The sequence below is a fragment of the Kogia breviceps genome, chromosome 2, assembly GCF_026419965.1.
Source record: "Kogia breviceps isolate mKogBre1 chromosome 2, mKogBre1 haplotype 1, whole genome shotgun sequence".
Taxonomy (NCBI): Eukaryota; Metazoa; Chordata; class Mammalia; order Artiodactyla; family Physeteridae; genus Kogia; species Kogia breviceps.
In genome coordinates, this window is record NC_081311.1 from 6,322,862 (window position 1) to 6,344,853 (window position 21,992).

The 21,992-nt window shown below is 43.2% G+C and overlaps 1 protein-coding gene and 1 pseudogene across 4 annotated transcripts in view; both read right to left on the reverse strand.

The window, feature by feature from the left end:
• The window catches only part of FANK1 (fibronectin type III and ankyrin repeat domains 1), a 128,531-nt gene that overhangs the window by 98,328 nt on the left and 8,211 nt on the right, over positions 1–21,992 (reverse strand). The window contains exon 2 of one of the 4 annotated variants that reach the window (XM_067024335.1): positions 19,896–20,163. The exons of the other annotated variants lie outside the window; for them this stretch is intronic. The gene's annotated coding sequence lies outside the window, so the exon portion shown is untranslated. The remainder of the gene's footprint in view (positions 1–19,895; positions 20,164–21,992) is intronic. 4 annotated transcript variants of the gene reach the window in all.
• LOC131750849 (S-phase kinase-associated protein 2 pseudogene) lies at positions 1,183–2,485 on the reverse strand (annotated as a pseudogene).

Below are 21,992 nucleotides of genomic sequence, written 5' to 3' on the forward strand. Positions count from 1 at the left end.
TAATATAAAAATAACTTCAAGAACCTCAGTGATGAAGGAAAACAATAGGTAACCTCAGTTCAGCATTCCATCCATTTTAAGAATTAGAGACTCACTGGTTCCTACCACCTTTCTAAAACAAAGCAAGTCACTTTAAAAGCTAAAGAACCGGGCTTCCCTGGTGGCGCAGTGGTTGAGAGTCCGCCTGCCGATGCAGGGGACACGGGTTCGTGCCCCGGTCTGGGAAGATCCCACGTGCTGCGGAGCGGCTGGGCCCGTGAGCCATGGCCGCTGAGCCTGCGCGTCCGGAGCCTGTGCTCTGCAATGGGAGAGGCCACAGCAGTGAGAGGCCCGCCTAGCACCAAAAAAAAAAAAAAAGGCTAAAGAACCTATGTTAACATAATTTGATCATAAAGTCAGAAGTCCACAATTACATTTCCTCAGCTGATTTAGAATGCTGGGAACACAGTACATAAAGGAGACTTCATTAATGTGCATTAGAGGGTCCCCCAGGTTAACCTGTCATAGAAAATTGCCTCTTGAGCCTGTAAATTCTAACTAATCCTATACCTCTGGTTGGACGGTTGTTGTTTTTTTTTATTTAGGTTTTAAGGTGAATGACCCGGGGCTATTTGTTTCCATATACCTAATTGCAAATCTAAAGGCAAAGCTGAAATGTGTATTTTTCTTTCTATCCTCCGCAGACTGCCGCAAATCTATGAGTCTCATTCTGTTCAGCTTACAATACAAATAGCTTATTATTTTTTGCAACCTACGTCCTATAAAGCAGTACTGAAAAATTAAATAGAAGAAAGTTCAGTTGCCATATAGGCTATGAAAATGATTTGCTGGTGGTGATTTTTAAGCTCGATTCTAAATAGATTTAATAAGAAGGGCACTTGGAAGAGGTGGCTCAAAGTTTGCTCTTTAAGGTATCTTGAAATTATAGACTCACTCTCCTAAAATTTCAAAAGGCATACAGCTTAGGCTCTTAAGGATACAGCAGTGATAAAAGCTTTCATAGTAGTCATTTTTCAAAAGCAACACTTCATAGTTTTCTCTCTCCAACGGTTCTCTTATATACTTGTAGAATGAAGGCAAGAGAAAACCAAGAATAAAAGTAGCTGAGCTCTCCACAATTGGGCTTCCTGCCTACTTTCCCTGTTCAAAGAAAAGGGGAGACACCATCCTGCAATAGATACTTCATAGACAACTGGGCTTCTGCAGTGTCGGTCGGCATCTGATGCCCCATATCTCCTGGTTCTTTTTGTTGCCAATGTTTGGCCTGGCGATGGTGGTGAAAGGGGAACAATTAATTTGTAGATGAGGAAGGGCTTCCTTTAATAGTTGAAGGGTACGGTCTGGCACGATTCCAAACGCTTGTAGTGTTTTTAGTGTGGGAATTTCTTCGAATTCAAGTAGAGTTTCAGGTATTTTGTCATAGCGCCGACTGAGCGATAGGTGTTAGAGGTAGTTGAGCTGGAAACATTCCGGAAAGCAGTCACTGTTCAGCATGACACTATCGCTTAAGTCTAGGTGGACAAGACGGGGACATCTTCCAACTAAGGGAGAGACATCCGACCTCTGCAGATTCTTTCAGCGCCCGCTGAGATTCAGCCGGGTGACTCTGACACGTGTGCAACAGCCACCGGCACGTGCTTTTCACCGAATTCATAGCACCAGGAGAGGTTCAGTTCATCCAGTCTGCAACAGCTGCTCAGCAAAGTCTTCAGGGCAGATTCAGAGAATCCAGAACCCCCAGAAAGGTTTAATCGCACCAAATTTGTGTTCTGAGCAAGATTATTGACAATGGGCTCCGAAAGCTGTAGGCCTTCTAGGCTGAGATTCTGCAACTTGCAGCAGTGAGACAGAAGGCCGTGGAGGGTAGACACATCGATCACCGAGTTTGACAGATCCACGTGCTGTACACGAAAAGGGCTGAAATTTTCAACAAACGGTTGGTCCATAAACGATCGTGGGCAGAGGAAGGCAACCACCCCTGGAGACAGCAGCCGACCAACCACATCTGGGTGGACGTTTCTGCCCGTGAGGTCTAAGGTCTGCCAGAGAGACTCGTCAAACGCTAGATGATACCATCTCTTACAAACACTGGAGACTTCCAGAAGTTCAGGGAGGCACAGACAGGAGAAGATTCCTAAGAGCAGCTCGTCTGGAAGGGAGTCCCATGAAACACCTGGAAAGTCCTCTCGATTTAGCTTAGGTCTGCGGACAAAGTCCTTGCCATTCCCTTTTGCTCTTTAGCCGTGTTCGTGGGGGGCTCTGCGGGTGGCCCAGGTTTGAAAGCAGTTCCTGGGGGGGTGTTCTCACTCTCCACCTCCTCCTTCTCCAGGGCGGAGACCCCCATGCCTGAAAGCAGTTCAGAAGTCTTGCTGGAATCCCATCCCCACGTGAAGCTGGTGGTAACGTTGCTACTCTGGTCGGGAATCTCCTGGAGGTGTTTCCTGTGCATGGCGTCCGCAGGTCCGGGCGTTTTAAATGCGTGCATGAATTGCAGAGGTGCCCGCCTCCTGGATTCCCGCTTTGGCGCGCGGCAGCGCACTGCGCGCGGCTCCCTCCCCCAGCATCTAGACCCGCGAAATCTATCAACGTTCCATCCCCGCCGCGCGCAGGATTCTTCTCTAAGCCTCTTTTTAAAGAAAAGAAACCCCAACCAAAAAGCCTCAACTAATACCATGAAGTACTGGCCTACTGATGGATCCGAGTTCTGGCCCCCAAGCTGCAAAACCGTTGCTGTAAATTCCGTGCCCCGCTGGCCTATGGGTCCCAGTACTTGCTCCGGGCCGACCGCACCCACAGTGGCTGGGCCCAAACTCTGACACATTCTCTACTTATGGCCACCGTTTTAACCATGTTTGGCATCCCTTCCCATAAATCACAGAGAGAGATGCCACGTTTACATGGCCTTCTGCCGAAAAACGATCATTCCAGAGGGTTTGCACTTACTACTAGCACTACCGCAAGAGACAGAAAATTCTTTTTATTAGAAGAAGCTTTAAGAAAAACATTTTCACTGAATGAGGAAAACTTCCCTAAATTTCCTACTTAAGAAATCTAGTGAGTTGTGATGAGCAGTATCAATTCATTTGGACAGCTTAAGAAGATGGTGGGAAGGAAACACTAAGTCCAGTGTCACGTCTCAGACTGAGCTAAATGTACCATCACAGTTCGGAAAGACTCAAACCAGAGACTGGAAGGTTTGGTCTCTGCCTTAAATCCAGGTAAATAAAAAGCAAAATGTATAGGCCAAATGATGGCCGATTTCTTCTGCATTCTGTATCATGTTTCTTCGGTGTACCGTGAAACTCCACTTTATGTTTGACAATGCTCTTCAGCAATGAGAAAAACAAATGAAGCTGAAAATAATGAAATGTTTAAAAGCCCAGACACAGATGGCATAAGAGGCAGTAGGTACCTCCTAAGTGCATATCCTTCCCCTGTATTATTTGACATGACCTCAGTGTCATCTGAGCTGAAAGGAAATAATACTGATTGTAGCGATAGCAAAATCTATATTCTTCTTGTGAAAAGTCACAGTACTTAAAAAAAGAATTCCAGGGCTTCCCTGGGGGCACAGTCGTTGCGAGTCCGCCTGCCGATGCAGGGGACGCGGGTTCGTGCCCCGGTCCGGGAAGATCCCACGTGCCGCGGAGCGGCTGGGCCCGTGAGCCGTGGCCGCTGAGCCTGCGCGTCCGGAGCCTGTGCTCCGCAACGGGAGAGGCCACAGCAGTGAGAGGCCCACGTACCGCAAAAAAAAACAAAAACAAAACAAAACAACAAAAAAAGGAATTCCAGAATCAGTATAGGCAGGAACAAGTAAGTCATATACTGGGTAGTGAAGTAAGGAATCAAGAATAAGCAGCCCCAAGAGAATCTATACAATTACAACAGTAAAACCATAACAGCTTTGTGGTTGGTTAAAAAGTCAGGTCAGAAAGAAGAAACCAGAAAATAATCAAATTCAGTGGAAAAACCCACTTGAAGGTTTATGGCCAACCTCAGAGCATTTCATCACACAAGCAGGGTAAGGCGTCTACAGCAGCTGTGGGCAGATGATGGACCCAGGGTCACAGGAGGAGGAAGGCAGGCACTGAAGAGCCCAGCAGAATCCCAGCCGGAAAAACAGAACCTCCACCAGCTAAGGTCAGCGAGGGTCAGCTGGGTTTGCACACCTTTGACTCACTTCACATCCCTCGTATCCCACAGAGAACTGACCTTTCTAAAGGTCATGGTTCACAAGCCCCACAGTGGAGTGCCTGCAGCCGCCATTAGCTTGAGGGGCTGGCTCGTCTTAACTGCTTCATGTGAATCGAAAGCTAAGGCATGATTCCTTCCCTCATTCCTCAAGGTCTCCCAGGCCAGGCACAGGAGAATCAAAGGAGTATTCTTCTTACCTCCAGTGTTTTTTTGTAGGGTTTGTTTATACTTGACATTAGACAATTCCCTATGTCCATGATGTAAGCTCCTTACTCAACAATCCATGACAAACAGTCGCTAACTCCTAGTTCTCTCCAGTGAACTAGGATTTAAATTTGTGCAATTCTCATGACTTCTCTTTCATCTCAAAGACTTGAAAATTCCTTCCTTTTCCTATTGATTTACTTTTCAATGATATGGAGACTTAAGCCAGCCCCAGCCATCTTTAGCTGGTCTCTATTCAAACGATATAGTTTCTTTATTGTTACATTTTCAATTCTATTAGTTATTTTGGGGATTATCCACTGAAATTTCTCCAGCTATCTGGAGATGGGTGTGGTAGGGTAGAAAAAGTACGTGATTTAACATTACCAAGGCCTAAGTCACACCAGTTATGAGACCCTGGATATATAACTAGTCTCTGAGGGTCATTTCCCTCATCTGTGAACTGGGAATGATATTTACTACGCAAGGCAGTTTTTAGAATCAGTGGAAATGTATACGTAGCACGGAGCATTTAGTTGGTGTTTAAATGGCAGATGTTTAAGGATCTTTTTATTCTGGTAAAAAAAGACATATGACAATGTTCACCATTTAAACCATTTTTATGTGGACAATTTAGTAGCACTAAGGACTTTCACACTGTGATACAACCACAAGCACCGCCCATCTCCAGAACTTTGTATCATCTTAAACTGAAACTCTATACCCATCCATTAAATTCCCCATTACCCCTGCCGTAGCTGCTGGCAGCCACTACTCTACCTTGTCTCTATGAATTTAACTACTCCAGGTAAGAGGTGTGGAAATAAATTTCTAGGCCCCAAATGGAGCCACTCCTGCCAGGGTTCCAGGTCAGCAACATGAACTTTCGTGTTCCTGTAAATGTTCCACTTGACCAGAAACATAGTGTATCCCGTTAGCCAATCCAGCTCTAGGCTCTATAACTGATTTCTTCAGTGCCTGGTATTTCTAAATAAGGTCAGATATGCACCCCAAGCCAACCATGCCCTGTCTCCACGTTACTGCTTCCAACTCCGTAAAACTTGCTCTTGCCCTACATCCCTGGGGAAGAGGGCTCCACTGCTTGTGAGGCACTGAACCCCCAATCCATGGATTGCTTTCTCTTTGACTAAAGGACATCAGACTCATCACTAAGCTGTTTTATTTTTGTCATTTGACTGTGGAATCCTACAGTATGTGTCCTTTTGTGACTGGCTTATCCACTTGGCATAATGCTGTCAAGCTGTAGTGTGTGTCTGCATAAACAACAAGGTCCTACTGCAGAGCACAGGAAGCTGTATTCAGTATCCTGGGATGAACCATAACAGAAAAGAATATGAAAAAGAATGTATGTATATGTATAACTGAATCACTTCGCTGTACAGCAGAAATTAACACAACATTGTAGATCAACTATACTTCAATACATTTTTTTAAAAAATACAAAAAGTGGTAGCATGTGTCAGAATTCCCTGCCTTTTAAAGGCTGAATAGAATTTTTTTTTTTTTTTTTTTTCGGTACACGGGCCTCTCACTGTTGTGGCCTCTCCCCTTGCGGAGCACAGGCTCAGCGGCCACGGCTCACGGGCCCAGCCGCTCCGCGGCACGTGGGATCCTCCCAGACCGGGGCACGAACCCGTGTCCCCTGCATCGGCAGGCGGACTCTCAACCGCCGCGCCACCAGGGAAGCCCGGAAGCCCTGAATAGTATTTCATCTGCTCATCTTTCAATGGACACTTGGGTTGCTTCCATCTTTTAGCTGTTATAAATAATGCAAATGGCAAGTGTTTTAACTAGATTTTTTTTTTAAATGCCAAAAATACAGATTAAGCAATCAAGACAGTTTGTCCCAGGCTCACAAAGGTTCTCTTTTCAGAATATCTTCATAAGCCTATCTGCAGGGAATACTAATACCTCCCCTACTTTCTATTGATGGAAATCCTATTTAAGAGCTCTTTACTTTTTCATACTACCCAGAGGAGCAAGATGAGGAAAGAAACAAACTGCTAATCACAAACAGTTAATACAATCTGTCAAGTTAATACATAGAGCAATCCAAAATTTGAAAATGCCAATCAATTACAAATTATAGGGGAAGATCTGTGCTTCAACGGGAAAACTACACATTGCTGAGATCACACCCTTTTGGGTTTTCCAGTTTAGCATTGCATTGCCTTTCACCTGTTTTACGTGTTAAGTTGAAAAGAACGGATGGCAACGCAAAGGATTCTGGTCTACAGATATGCAAATGAACTGTCCCATGGAGTAGCAACCCTCCCTCCCTCCACAGGGCAAAGCCACTTGGGCATCATTTTCAAGTTTACTTCAATATTTCTGATCACAGATGTGTCTGCCCTTTGGATCCCCTTTGCATCGGTTATAACGTCTTACTGGTTATTTCATTAATAAATATTTAACGTGTATTTTTATATCTATAAGTCATAATTTTACAGTGTTTTGCAAAATTATCCTTTAACTAATATAAGCAACATCTGTGGGTGAGTTAATTCCATGCTACTCAAAACACGGCCTGTGGCAGAGCAGCCTGGGCGCCCCCTGCGATGCTGTTAGAAATGCAGAAAGTTGGACCCCACAAGAGAAGCACTGGGTTTTAACAGGACCCCCCCGCCCCTTAAGGACACACTGAAGTGAGAGCTGCAGTGGGTTATAACACGCATCGCTCACTGACCTCCCAGCCTGGGAGGACTGGCTCTGCTAGCCTCTGCCCTTCTGTCCCAGGGATTTTCCAGCAGCTTCCTGCCTTCCTGGCTCCCTCTCAGCAAGCCTCCCTCTGAGTGGAGGCGACGTCACTGCCAGAAGCGCTCTCCCCTTTCACCTCCACGCCCAGCCCAACCTGGGAGCCACAGACCACACTTCTGACCACCACCACCACCTCCCACCCCCCCAGAGTGACCGGAACCTTCAGGAAGTGGGAGTGAGCCCACAGAGACAGAGACCAGGCCTCAGATCACCACACACTTCCCACCAATTCTCCCAAATTTGTTCTTGGTGGGGAGGGGAGGGGAGGGTCTCACATAGCACCATGGTTGTGGCCTGTCAAAGCTCAACCGTACATGAAAACATCTTGTTCCTTAGTATTTAATTTCTCTTGTTAGGGAGAATTTTTTTTTCCTTAGGGGATAGTGAAAATGGTTAAGAAACACAGCCTTAAGTAAACCTTTCTTAACCCATCTCTCTGTGATGTTTCCCTATCTTCGGGTTTCAACGCCGCCCACATTTTCAGGTCTTCCATTTTCTTATTCAACCAATACTTGAGTGCCTACCTGGTAATTGCCTTGTGAACATGGGGGTGACACATGTGAACAGGCAGGTCTGGGTCCTGTCCTTACGGGGCTTACAGTCTAGCTGAGGATGGAGTGAGCAACTGATCACATAAAGAGACTACTTAGATTTTTTTTTTAATATAAAAAGTGATGCATAAAGAAGCTTTGGAAAATGAAGAAAAAGTAATGCAAATTTAGGATGTGACATCTCAGAAAATGACTGTTACGTAGTCTGTTGGGGGAGGGAGGGAATTATCCCTAGGACGTTGTTTTCCTGTGGGGAAAAAGAGTAGTGTCCCATACTGTCATAGCTATTAGGGAGTTTAGAAATAATCCTTCTAATGGTAACTTAATTGACAGAAAAATATTTGAACAATTATAATAAGAGTTGACTTCAGGTAAAGATACCCCGTGACGGATCTGCCCCTACTCCGCCCAGGAACTCCCTTTTTGGCTGGTTCTTAGACAGCCTTTCATTTGTCTGATCAGTCTGCGTTTACACTGTTTTCTTCCAGACCTTGTTTCAGAGCCTGTCCACTGTTTTGCATGAGCTGCGTAGTCATTAACAAGCCAGGCACCACAACGGTGGACACGGTTCACACACTATCTCATTTAACCTTCACAGGAACCTTGCAAGGTCAGCTTATCATCCCCCGAGACAAGGGAAGCAGGAAACATCCCAAACCCCACAGCCAGTAAACAGTAACCCAGGCTTGACCGACTCCAATGCCATCGAGCTGCCCTGCCTTACTGAGCTGTTGGCACTATCACAATTAGTTTTTATCTCAAATTAGCGCAAAAGTAAAACAGATGCCATTTGGCAGTAGTGGTGGTAATGACTAGTATAAGAAAGCTTTAGTAGAAACAGCTGTGGCAAATCAGCCTGACTCATTCTAAGCTACCTGTAATCAAGTTACCATCTGACAACTGATTAGTAAATAGAGCACCTGCAGCTGGGCACAGGGAGATTAGCTAGGTGGTTTGTGACCACCTAGAGGGGTGGGATAGGGAGGGAGGGAGGGAGGGAGGGAGACGCAAGAGGGAAGATATGGGAACATATGTATATGTATGACTGATTCACTTTGTTGTAAAGCAGAAACTAACACACCATTGTAAAGCAATTATACACCAATAAAGATGTCAAAAAAAAAAAATAGAGCACCTGGAGAGCCAGGCCTTCACAAAGCATCTGTTTCACGGGTGTGCCCTCCTTCTGGCAGACGCTGAAGGACTCAAGTTTAGGTGTCATGCAGAATAAGCGCCAATGAAAATGTGGACGCGTGATGGGGGAAAAAAAAATGGAGAATCACCGGTCTACCTTTAAAATCATGTGTTGGGTATTTCTGTCAATAATTACCAATTCAGAACAGCAACAAGGCAAAAGGTATGTGTTTCTCCTGAAAGGTTTCACCGTTTGGTATCCTTTTTCCTTCTCAAGAAACAAAAATATTTGATAACTGGGCTCATGGTCAGATCTTGCTTTGTCCTTCCATGATTTATTACATTTGATTCACTAAGTTTTGCCATTTCTTGGAAGTTTTGAAAATCCTAAACACATACTCTAACATTCGTTCACATTGAAGCTAAAAACTACATATTAAATGGATAAAAAAAATCTTTAGCTTACAGCTCAAGTTATTAACCAGGAGATTTCTCAGATCAGAACTTTCACTGTAACATTTTTTATTCAATTTCAAACTAACCAGGCTACATTATAAACAAAAGCAACTAACTTAAGTCTCTAATGTTTTTTGAGAGCGATAGATTTTCCTTTTCCTTAAGTTTCAAGATTTCAAAAAAGTAAACTGGAAAAACAATTTTTTTTTAAAGATGCCGGCAGTACAAATGAAGAAAACATGAGGAATGGAGTATAACTCGGCCCCAAGAGAAGGGAAGAGGAGGAAGGTGGTAGAAGTTGCCATTTGTTTCCTTCACTGGAAAAGCACTTGAGTTACAGTTTCTGGGGCAGCTTAGTCCTTGAACAGGGCGCAACAAACAGGTTTTATCTGGTGTGCAAACAATCACCAAGGACTGGCCAGGAGCCTGGATTGCGTTGACCTTTGAGGTCTGCAGTCAGAGGCGGGGTATGGCCATACACAAGCTGTGTTTGTTGATCACACCCGGTGTCGATCAAACGGCAAAAAAGATCCAACACTGCCAGGCAACCATTTCTTAATGCTTCACTCATCAATGACTGCCATTAAGATATTTTAGTCCAAAACAGACATTTTGTTTTCTAAATGGAACTTGATGGATACAGAGATGGATAAAATGGATTCTACATCACTTTTTTTTTTTTTTTTTTTTTTTTTTTTTTTTCCGGTATGCGGGCCTCTCACTGCTGTGGCCTCTCCCGTTGCGGAGCACAGGCTCCGGACGCACAGGCTCAGCGGCCATGGCTCACGGGCCCAGCTGCTCCGCGGCACGTGGGATCTTCCCGGACCAGGGCACGAACCCGTGTCTCCTGCATCGGCAGGCGGATTCTCAACCACTGCGCCACCAGGGAAGCCCTACATCACATTTCTTACCCCTGTCTCTGGATACTTATTTCCTTTTCCCAGTCTATGGGGAGAACCCATTTTATGTCAGGTAGTAGGAGGGACACAAAGGCAAACAGAGGAAGATAAAGTAGAAATAAGCACCTAATCCTAACTCTGAAGGACATTCTAAACATGTTGGGCAAATGAGGAAACGTTAATAAGCACGTAGTTCTAGCAAATTAGAAGTTTTCACTAGCAGGATGGTAAAAATCCAAAAGTTTGATAACACACGTGTTGCAGAGGATGTGGAAAAGGAGAGACGTATGTTGCTGTCGGAAATGTAGATTAGCGCTAAGCCCTGTGGAGATGTTAACATTATCACACTAACACTGCCTTTGACGGGGCAATTCTACACCTAGACACTTATTCTACGAATATGCCAGCACAAATGCAAAACATCAGGTGCACAACATTATTTAGTACAACTTTGTTTACAGTGGTTGGTAATAAAAGCTGTACTGGTTTCCTACGGCTGCTGTAACCCACTCCCTCAAACACAGTAGCTTAAAACAAGACAAACATATTATCTTACCGTTCTGGAGGTCAGAAGTCCAAAATGACTCTTGCCCAACGAAAATCGAAGGCTTGTTCTTTTCGGAGGTTCTAGGGGAGAGTCCACTTCCGAGCCTTTCCCAGCTTCTAGAGGCTTCCCACCGTCCTTGGTCCCTGACCTGGTATCGCTCCAACACGCACGTCCATCCGCACAGCACCCTCCACCCTCAGACGCTCCTCCTTCCCTCTTCTAAGGACCCTTGTGGTTGATTTACATCGGGCCCACCTGGATAATTAGGCTAATCTTCCTATTTTACCATCCTTAACTTAACACAGCTGCAAAGCCCCGTTTTCCACGGGAGGTAACATATTCACAGGTTTGGGGGATTAGGATATAGACAACTTTTGCTTTGCCTGTAACAATAGCAAAAGACTAGAAACAAACTGATAGTCCACCAGCAGTGGACTGGTTAAATAAATTAGGTAAATTCATACAATAGAACACTATGCAGTTGTTTAATAAATGAAAAAAACTTATTATGGACTAAACAGAAAGCTCTCCAAAATAGATGAAAAAGAAATCAGAGTACAGAACAGAGAGAGGAATATAGTATACATAATTTGCTTGTATCTATAATGTTTCAACTATTTCTGGAATGATACATCAGAAGCTAACAATGGTGGTTGCCTGCAGGGCAGGAACTGGCGGGCAGTGTTACAGAATGAGGAGACTTTTTTACTCTGTACTCTTCTATAACTTTGGAGTTTTGAAACTTGTTAACTATAGTAATTACCCCAAAAGTAAAATAATAAACTCTAGAAAAAATGAAGAGAAAGCAAAGCGCAAAAGGAGTTCTAGCTGGGAGAGATCCGTGCAGCCTGGAATCAGAAAGCCCAGGGTTACAGTAGCAGATACAGGATGGGATCTGATTCCAAGGCTGCATAACAAATTACCCCCAAACTTAATGGCTTAGAACAACAAATCCCCATTATCTCACAGTTTTTGAGCGTCAGGAAGCTGGGAATGGCTTAGCTGGGTAGACGTGGCGCGGAGCCTCCCTGAGTTGGCTGTCAAGTTGTCAGACAGGGCTGCCCTCCCCTCAAGGCTCAGTTGAGCCTGCAGAATCTGCCTGTGAGCTTTGCTCTCTGAGTTGCTGGAGTCAGTCCTCGCTGGCTCGCTCGTGGCCAGAGGCCTCTGTTCCTTAGCAGGTAAGCCATTCCACAGGGTGCTTGAATGGGTTCACGCCATGGCAGCTGGCAGGTGGTGGGGAAAAGAGAGAGAGTAAGAAAAAGCAAGAGGGAGAGAGGCTGAAGATGAGCCCGAGGCGGAAACAACCTAACGGAGGGAGCAGCGTCAGCACTTCTGCCACAAGCCACTGGCCACCCCGGCCAACCTTGGCGCAAAGAGGCAGGGGACCGGCACGGGAACACTGGAGTGGGGAGGGGTCCTGGGGGCCGTCCTAGAGGCTGGCTACCAGTGGAGATAGTGGAGAGCACTGGAGGGCAGGGCACCGGGTGAAGGAATAAAAAGGTGAGCGTGGTAAGTGTGCGAGACAGCAAGGAGACAGGCCTAATTAGAGTCATAAGTGTAGACTGGGAAGCAGTAAAAAAAGATACAGAGAGTGGCATTGGCCCAATTATAAGCCACTGATTGACTGTTCATGCCCTGCACTTGTCTATGCCCTGGACCTAAGCTGAAAAACACTATCTTATCCCACTGGAAAATAATTTCATATCTGTCAGGTTCTCTCCTCTGCTAGGAGGAGATTTTTTTTTTTAATATAAATGTTTTTTTTAATTTTATTTTTCAGCTGTGTTGGGTCTTCGTCGTGGTGCGTGGACATCTCATTGCGGTGGCGTCTCTTGTTGCGGAGCACGGGCTCTAGGCGTGCAGGCTCGGTAGTTGTGGCACACGGGATTAGTTGCTCCGTGGCATGTGGGATTTTCCCGGACCAGGGCTCGAACCCGTGTCCCCTGCATTGGCAGGCGGGATCTTAACCACTGTGCCACCAGGGAAGCCACAGGAGGAGATTTCTTAGAGAAGACAGGCATGCCTTTCATTTCCATGCTACTTGCCGCCCTGATGCCCCGTACCTACAATGGTAGGAAGCACCAAGTTGTGGGTTAAGCAATGAGAATTGACCGGCTCTTGTAGCACAGTCCTGACAACCTGGAGAAACTAGTTTTTCTCTTCTTAGCAGAGATTCCCCGACTCGTAGTTCCCTTGCTTTCCAGAAAATTAGTCTCTTCCTTTTCAGCTGCAGCGATGACATTGTATCAAAATAGTACACAGAACTGGTATGATGTGCCTCCCGATATGAGGCAATGGAAGGGACACCACATCAGTGTAATGTTACACTCCTTGAGAAAATATCTGACTTAAAACGTCTTGAGGCAACAATCAGACAAAACTAGCATGGAACGTTCTGTAAAGACAATCGGCCGCTTCAAAACTGGCAGTGTCATAAGAGAAAAAAAGTATGGGAGACTGTTCTAGATTAAAGAAGGCTAAAGGAATGTGACAATTAAATGCAGTGCATAATCCTGGATTAGGTCCTGGTCACTTGAAAAGGAAAAAAGACAGCCATAAAGGGCATTATTACGGCAACTGAGAAAATATGAATAGGGAGCCCATATTAGATATTATTAACGTTAAGTTGGGAGGATGTATTCATTGTATTGTGACTACACAGGAGAATGTCCTAGTTCTTAGGAATATCGTGCTGACATGTTCAGGACTGAAGCATAGTGATATGTGCAACTGCTTTCAGATGGTTCAGCAAAAGGGTCGTGTGCGTGTGTGTGTGTGTGTGCGCGCGCGCGTGTGCGTGTGTGTGTGTGCGTCTGTGTGCGTGTGTGTGTGTACAGGAAGTGGGAGTGGGGGTGGGGAGAGGGAGAGAGAGAGGATGAGAATAAGAGAGAGAGAGTTGGAAAGAGAAATCCAGTGCGGCAAAATGTAAACAATCAAATCTCCGTGAAGGGAATAAAAGTATTCATTGTATGACTTTGAACTATTTTATAACTCTGAAAATTTTCAAAATAAGAAGTACATATTTATGTATCTCTGTGTAAATGCAATACATATTTGTAATATTAGGAAGCATAAGTTAAGACAAGCTGCATATTCATGTAGCTATAGAGCACAAATGGGTTAATGAAGAGCAATTGTTACTCCTTTAAAGATCTGAGAATCCCACCTCATGATGCACAGTGGGGAGCAGGACCAACCCCAAAACAGACTGCCATGAAGTACCTGAGCCTTGGAAGGCAGGATGCAGAACTTATTGTTTATCCCATCAGGACAGGTGATGCCCAACCTTCTGCGAAGTTGACACGTTCCAAATACTCGAAGTTCACTTGAATCACACGGTTGCTGAACTAAACCAGGAAGTTTTGTCCTGAACTTTGTCATATTTGGTCTTTAATGGTGAAAGAGACAAAGCTGCACTGTATCGAGAGTGCGTGCTCCAAGAAGGCCATGGCGCAAGTGAACGTTTCCCATGCTGTAGGCTACGGTGCCACGGTTATGATACTTAGATCAGCCTCGTGCTTGGGGTTATATAGTAAATTGAACTACAAGTTATTTTCACTTTACAGACCAAAAAGTGAGAATACTGTGGCTACTTCGTGTCTTAGATTTCACTGTGCCTGACTAAATTCATCATGATAATCTGTATAAAAGATTTTTTAACGTTCAGTTGGACTCTCTCACCTCAGAGGACAAGAAAGTAGGTACAAGCACAGAGAATTTCCTAAAGAGCACTGTCATGGTGACTTTATTCTGAGAAATGGGAAGAACGGAGACTTTTTAATAAATTTGGTTTGGATATTGAATATTTTTAGGTTTGAAGTGCTCTGAATAAAAGAATAAGAGGTGATTTTATACTGGTCAGAGAGACCTGACAGCAATAATGATTTGATTTTTAGCAGTACTCATCTTTGCCACCTTAAGCAAGATAAAGCAGTAGAGTCATTAAAAAAAAAAAAAAAAAAAAAGTCCCTGCTTCTGTGAATGGATCTTAGAAGTAACTCAGTGAAGAGTGAGTTCCTGCACCTATTGTAACAGTTTTGGAGGAGATGATCAATGAGGAAGAGGCCTCCCTCTAACGAACCACAGCAACTAGTAGACGACCCACTGGACACAGTAGAGGAACACTGTAGTTTTTCACAGTCACCTTGGCTGATGATGCCCTGACATTCCAGATCCTTGCAGCCTTCCCTGTGCACGAGCTGTCATGGACATCCCTCCCCTCCATCCTTCATGATGGGCTGGGCATACGATACAGCTGGTCTAATAAGAATCCTGCCCTTGGGTTTTACAATTCAAATTAAGAAAGAAAATTCAGTCTCTCCTTGCGCAGTTGAAACTGATGATACATAGTTGGGAGCTAGTGGTGTCCTTATCACAAAATATGCACAGAGTAGAGAGGAAGCCAGTCAACAGAGAAAGAGAGAAAAGACCACCACCATCTGAGTAGATTCAAGAAGGCTGAAGTGGTGACCTAAATGGGAAGAAAATCCAAGGAAGAGGAGATAATATGTATATGTGTGGCTGATTCACTTTGCTGTACAGCAAAAACTAACACATCATTGTAAAGCAACTGTACTCCAATTTAAAAAAAAAAAAAAAAGGCTGAAGTAACACATTTAGCCAACTCAGGGAATATCCCGAACACATTCTAAATGAAATTAACAGATAAAATATTAAAAATAGCAGAGACTACTTTCCCCTGGAGAAACCAGCCCATTAGTCATCTTTGGCCTTACTTTATTTTTGATATATATAATTTTTTAACCATCAAAAGTGCTTTCTATGAAATGTACATAAACTAGTTATAAAAGTCTCTTTTAATCTTCAAGGAATTAGCACAAAAAATATCATCTACTGAAGTTTCAAGTTATCTTTATTAACTAGGACTTATGCAATTTGATCACAAACTGGAAGACACAGATATTATGTATAAAATTTATTCATTTTTTTCACTTGCAAGCTACATATTGAATGACTAAAAGATAGGAATTGCTGCTGGATTAATAAATTTTTTACATATGTTTTCAGATCTTATAAAAATAGAAGGCTATGAAACACATATTGAAAACTGATTAATTCTTTTGAATTAAATGTCTAAGGATCTTCTGTTAAAATTTTAATTACCAATTTCTGCTTCCAGTGGGTATCACACTAATAATTCCACAAGGCACAAAAACTGGATAACATATAAAAAACAGCTGTACGAAGGCAGCAAGGTCCAAAAATGTAGACAAGATTTGGGCCCAAGGTCCCAGAGAGCAAAAAAGAGCACTGAGGTTGGCCATATATGTCCCTTACACTGGTCCTTGGGGAATCTGCTGATTCACAGCTGGGGCAAGACAAGTAGAAAGTGGTATCATAGAGCTTCAACAGCCACACAGAAACACTGGAGCTGAAGACTGCCAAAACAACCAAGGCTTAAGGGGCCAAGATCCTAGAGAAAAGGGGACACGGAGAAATGAGCCCAGCAACTCCTCCTTGAGGAGTTTGCTGACCACAGACAAGCAGAGAGTTTGGCAATATCATGGTGCTGGGGATCAAAAATTGAAATATAAGTCCTGCTGAAAAGGAAGGGCACTAGTGAACACCCCAGGTTTTCAGCTAACATCCCTGAAATGGCTGGCTACATCCTAGGAATAAGGGCAAACTGAAAATAGACTGCCCTCAACTAAAGTACAGTGATTTATTTGTACCCTAAATGCCAACCAAAAGTAGATAAAATCCTCTATGGATAATGTCTACCGAAAACTCTATGATTTTTCAAAAAGAATGTCAAGCAGTCAATCAAAAATTACCAGGAATGCCAGGATACATGACGAAATGACTGAAAACTAAGAGCAAAAACAGAAAAGAGAAACAAACCTCACAAGTGATTCAGGTGTTGAAATGATCAGATATGAACTTTAAAGCAGTTTGCAATACTATGAGACTCAGACTTTAAAATAACTAGTGGTAATCCATTTCTTGATCTGGATGCTAGTAACTGAGTGTGTTTACTTTGTGATAATTCATCAACCTGGAGATTTAATATTGTGTACTTTCTTATACGTATGTCATACTTCTATACAACTTTACAAAAAAAGAAAACTTGTGGAATTCAGCTAAATTGGGGCTCAGAGGGAAATTCACAACCTTAAACACATTTATTTGAAAAAGAAGGCTAAAAGTAATGATGTAAGCATCTATATCAAAAAACTTTTTAAAAGGAACAGCAAATTTAAATGATGGAAATAAAGATATAAGCAGAAATCAATGAAATAGAAAACAAATGCATAATGGAGAAAATATAAAATATAAATGTAAATGTAAAAATATGAAAATAAACATAAGATATAAAAGCCTTTAAAAAGAATAATACAATTTATTATTTCTATGATATCCAGCCTCCAAGATGGCCCCCAATGATTCTCACCTCCTGCTATTCGTGCCCTTGTGTAGTCCTCTATCATATTGAAGAGGGTTGACCTGTTATTAAGTCAATAATGCAAATGACAGAGTATGGTATCCTAGGCTAGACTATAAAAGACACTACAGCTTCTACCTTGCTCTCTCTTAGATCATTCACTCTGGGTGAAATCAGGTACCATGTTGTGAGGACACTCCAGCAACTCTATAGAGAGGTTAATGTGTTCAGTTACTAAGGTCTCTTGCTATCAGCCAGCACCAACTTGCCATCAATGTTGAGTGCGCCATCTTGAAATCAGGTCCTCCAGCCTGTCAAGCCTTCAGAAGGCTGCATCCCTGGCCAACATACTGACTACAATCCAAGACAGAACCCCCAGCTAATGTACTCCTGAAATCCTGACCCACAGAAACCACATGAGATAATACATTAGTTTTTTATTGCTCCATAACAAATTACCACATGTGAACATTTTAAGAAAACACATGTTTATTGTCCCCCATTTTCTGCAAGTCAAGAATTTGAGCGCAGCTCAAGTGGGTTCTCTGTCAGGGTCTCACAAGGCTGCAGTCAGGGTGTCAGCTGGGTTAAACTCTTATCTGCAGGCATTCAGGGAAGAATCCACCTTTAAGCTCATTCAAGTTGCTGAGAGAATTTATTTCATCATGTTTGTATGGTTGAACACCCAGGCTTTTCACTGGCTGTGGACTGGATGCCAACCTCAGGTCCTACAAGCCACCTGCAGTTGGACATATTCAACATGGCTGCTCACTTCATCAAACTAGCAAGGAGAGTGTCTCCAGTCCATGTTAGCAAGATGAAGTCTAATTTATGTGTATATTATCTCTTTCTCTCTCTCTCTCCTCCCCATCTATATATCTAAATGTATATATGTCTATATGTACACACAGATACTTGCATACACATGCATACACACACACACAGAAGTAACAATCCAGCACTTTCACAATGTTCTGTTGGTTAGAAGCAAGTCATAGAGCCCACCGACACTCAGAGGGAGGAGGTTATAGAGGGTATAACAGCAGGACATGGAGATCATGGGGACCACCTTAGAAGTCGGGCTACCACACATAATAAATGTTTGTTGTTTGAAGACATTAAGTTTTGAATAATTTGTTATGCAGTGATAGACAACTAATATAAATCTCTATCAAGAATGAACAAGAAAAAGAGAGATAAAGCACAAATGAATAACATAAGGAATTAAAAGGGTTATCACTATGGGGGCCTCCCTGGTGGCACAGTGGTTGAGAATCTGCCTGCCAATGCAGGGGACACGGGTTCAATCCCTGGTCCCGGAAGATCCCACATGCCGCAGAGCAACTAAGCCCATGTGCCACAACTACTGAGCCTGAGCTCTAGAGCCCATGAGCCACAACTACTGAGCCTGTATGCCACAACTATTGAAGCCCACGTGCCTAGAGCCTGTGCTCTGCAACAAGAGCAGTCACTGCAGTGAGAAGCCCACGCACCACAACTAAGAGTAGCCCCCCCCCCTTGGGGCTTCCCTGGTGGCGCAGTGGTTGAGAGTCCGCCTGCCGATGCAGGAGACACGGGTTCGTGCCCTGGTCCGGGAAGATCCCACATGCCGCGGAGCAACTAAGCCCGTGAGCCATGGCCGCTGAGCCTGTGCGTCCGGAGCCTGTGCTCCGCAACGGGAGAGGCCACAACAGTGAGAGGCCCGCATACCGCAAAAAAAAAAAAAAAAAAAAAAAAAAGAGTAGCCCCCTGCTCACTGCAACTAGAGAAAGCTGCATGCAGCAACAAAGACCCAATGCAGCCAAAAATAAACTAATTAAATAAAAATTTTTAAAAGGGTTATCACTATGGATCCTATAGATACTATTACAAAGATGAGACTTTATTCTAAGCAAACTTATGGCAATAAATTAGATAATTTATATTAAAAGAGCTCAGTCTTTGAAAGACACAATTTATCAAAACTAAGAAATAGAAGTATATGTACCCCTACATCTAGTAAGTAAATAGCGTTCACAATTAAAAACTTTCCCCACAACCACAAAGAAAAACCCAGTTACAGATGGTTTCACTGGTATATTCTTCAATGTAATGGAGAAATAACACCAACATTACAAAACCTTTTAAGAGAATAAAGACAGAAAGAGAACAAAAATAGAGGGAATACAGCCTCTATTTTTGAGATTAAGCTCATTTTTTTGATTAAGATAACCCTGATACTGAAACTAGACTAAGAAATCACAAAAAGTAAAGTTACAGGCCAATCCCTCATATGAATACAGCTCAAAAATCCTTTTAAAAAATAGAACATTAAATTCAGCACTCTATTCACCACATAAAACACCATAACCATATAGGGTTTATCCCATTAATGCAAGGTTAGTTTGACATTTGAAAAACAATCAATGTAAATCACTCTAATAGAGAAAAAAAGAAATAATGCATTTGATGAAATCCAACACTTCTTCATGATTAAAAATAAATAAATAATACCTTGGCAAATTAGGACTAGAAGGGGACTTCCCTAATCTGATAAATGGGCTGAAGGGTTTGGTGGTTTTGTAGCGGGCCAGTTTAGCTATACTGAAGAATTCCCTTCCCTGTTCGGTTCTGGGTCACACATGTGAGCTTTAGCAGTGGGGGTGAAACAGCATTTCCCATTTTGTTTTTTACTCTCTAGAGGATGGTACAGGGCACCAGGCTCATGTGGTTGTTCATTGGCTGCTCACCTTGTTGGTGGGAAGCGGCAGCTGAAATCCGGACAGATCTCCTCCTTCAAGTTCTCAGAGCACTGTGCCAGGCACATGCAGGGCTCCTCAGGGAAGGCCACCAGCTCTCTTGCAGGTCATGCATATCACTGATGTTGCAGGTGGTGAGAGACAGACATGGGCTCCAGTTTATCCTTGCAGGTTCCAGTTTGACTTGGCAGGCTCCAAGCTGTCCCTGCTTTTCCCACCTTCATATCCAGCTTTTCTTCCCAACCGCTGGTCCCGCCAACTTGGAGAGATATCAGGCCCAGTGTGAGTCACAGAGACAACAGTTTGCACTGACTTCTTCACCAGCTCCCACAATGATACAATGTCTCATCTCTGTTCTAGACCCCTTATCCTATATCACTCACAGTAGTTCTGCTTTTCTGATTAAATCCCAATTGATACAAATATTAATACAAAAGTGGGATCCAGAGAACAGAACCTTTAGGATTTGTCTTCTGAATTGGCACTGGATTATCTAAAATTGTTTCTTCAATCTGATTTGATTTAAAGACATTGATGACCCCCAGTGGTAAAGGGACACTGGTAGTCCATTGCTTACAGTGGCAAAAAAAAGTTACTTAAAATATAAACCAGCTACCTATAATCAAATCCTGTATAAAGCAAGGCTCAGAATAACCAAATAGTTGCTGTCTTAGAACTCTTTAGTAAAAGTAATTGGTATAACAGGGCTAGTTAGTTTCTTTCCAGTACTCTAGAGAGCTCCAGGAAAGAAAATGATGACCTCACAGCTTTTCCCCCCAGCTTTATTGAGATATAATAGACACATAATATTGTGTAAGTTTAAGACCTACAGTCTGATGATTTGATACACTTATAAACTGTGAAACAATTACCATGGTAGGTCCAGCAACAACTCTCTCACCTCACATAATTACCTTTTGTCTGCATGTGATGAGAACATTTAAGATCTATTCTCTCAGCAACTTTTGAATATAAAATACAGTATTGGTAACTATGGTCACCATACACATCAGATCCCCAGAATTTATTCCACTTCTAACTTGAAGTTTGTATTCTTTCACCGATACCTCCCCATTTCCTCCACCCCGCCAGCCCTTGGTAACAACTCTACTCTATTTATATGAGTTCAGCTTGTTTTGCTTCCACATGTAAGCGAGATCATACAGTATTTGTCTTTCTCTGACTTATTTTATATTTTACTTAGCATAATGCCCTCAAGTTCCATCCATGTTGTTGCAAATGGCAGGACTTTCTTCTTTCTCAAGGCTGAATAATATTCCATCATGCATATATATCACATCCTTAACCATTCATCCACAGACAGACACTTAAGTTGTTTCCATATCTTGGCTCTTGTGAATTATGTTGCAATGAACATGGGAGGGCAGATATCTCTTCAAGATCCTGATTTCATTTCCTTTAGATATATACCCAGAAGTGGGATTACTGGGTCATATGGTAGTTCTATCTTTAATTTTTTGAGAAAGCTCCACACTGTTCACTGTTTTCTATAGTGGCTGTACTAATTTACATTCCCACCGACAGTGGACCAGGGTTCCCTTTTCTCCACAACCTTGTCAACACTTATCTCTTACTTTTTTTTTTAACGTCTTTATTGGAGTATAATTGCTTTACAATGGTGTGTTAGTTTCTGCTTTAAAACAAAGTGAATCAGCTATATGTATACATATATCCCCATATCCCCTCCTTCTTGCATCTCCCTCCCTCCCACCCCTCTAGGTGGTCACAAAGCACTGAGCTGATCTCCCTGTGCTATGGCTGAGTCATATTCCATTGTATATATGTGCCACATCTTCTTTATCCATTCACCTGTCGATGGACACTTAGGTTGCTTCCATGTCCTGGCTATTGTAAATAAAGCTGCAATGAACATTTTGGTTCATGACTCTTTTTTTTTTTTTTTTTCAGCACACAGGCCTCTCACTCTTGTGGCCTCTCCCGTTGCAGAGTACAGGCTCCGGACGCGCAGGCTCAGTGGCCATGGCTCATGGGCCCAGCCGCTCCGCAGCATGTTGGATCCTCCCGGACCGGGGCACGAACCCGTGTCTCCTGCATCGGCAGGCGGAC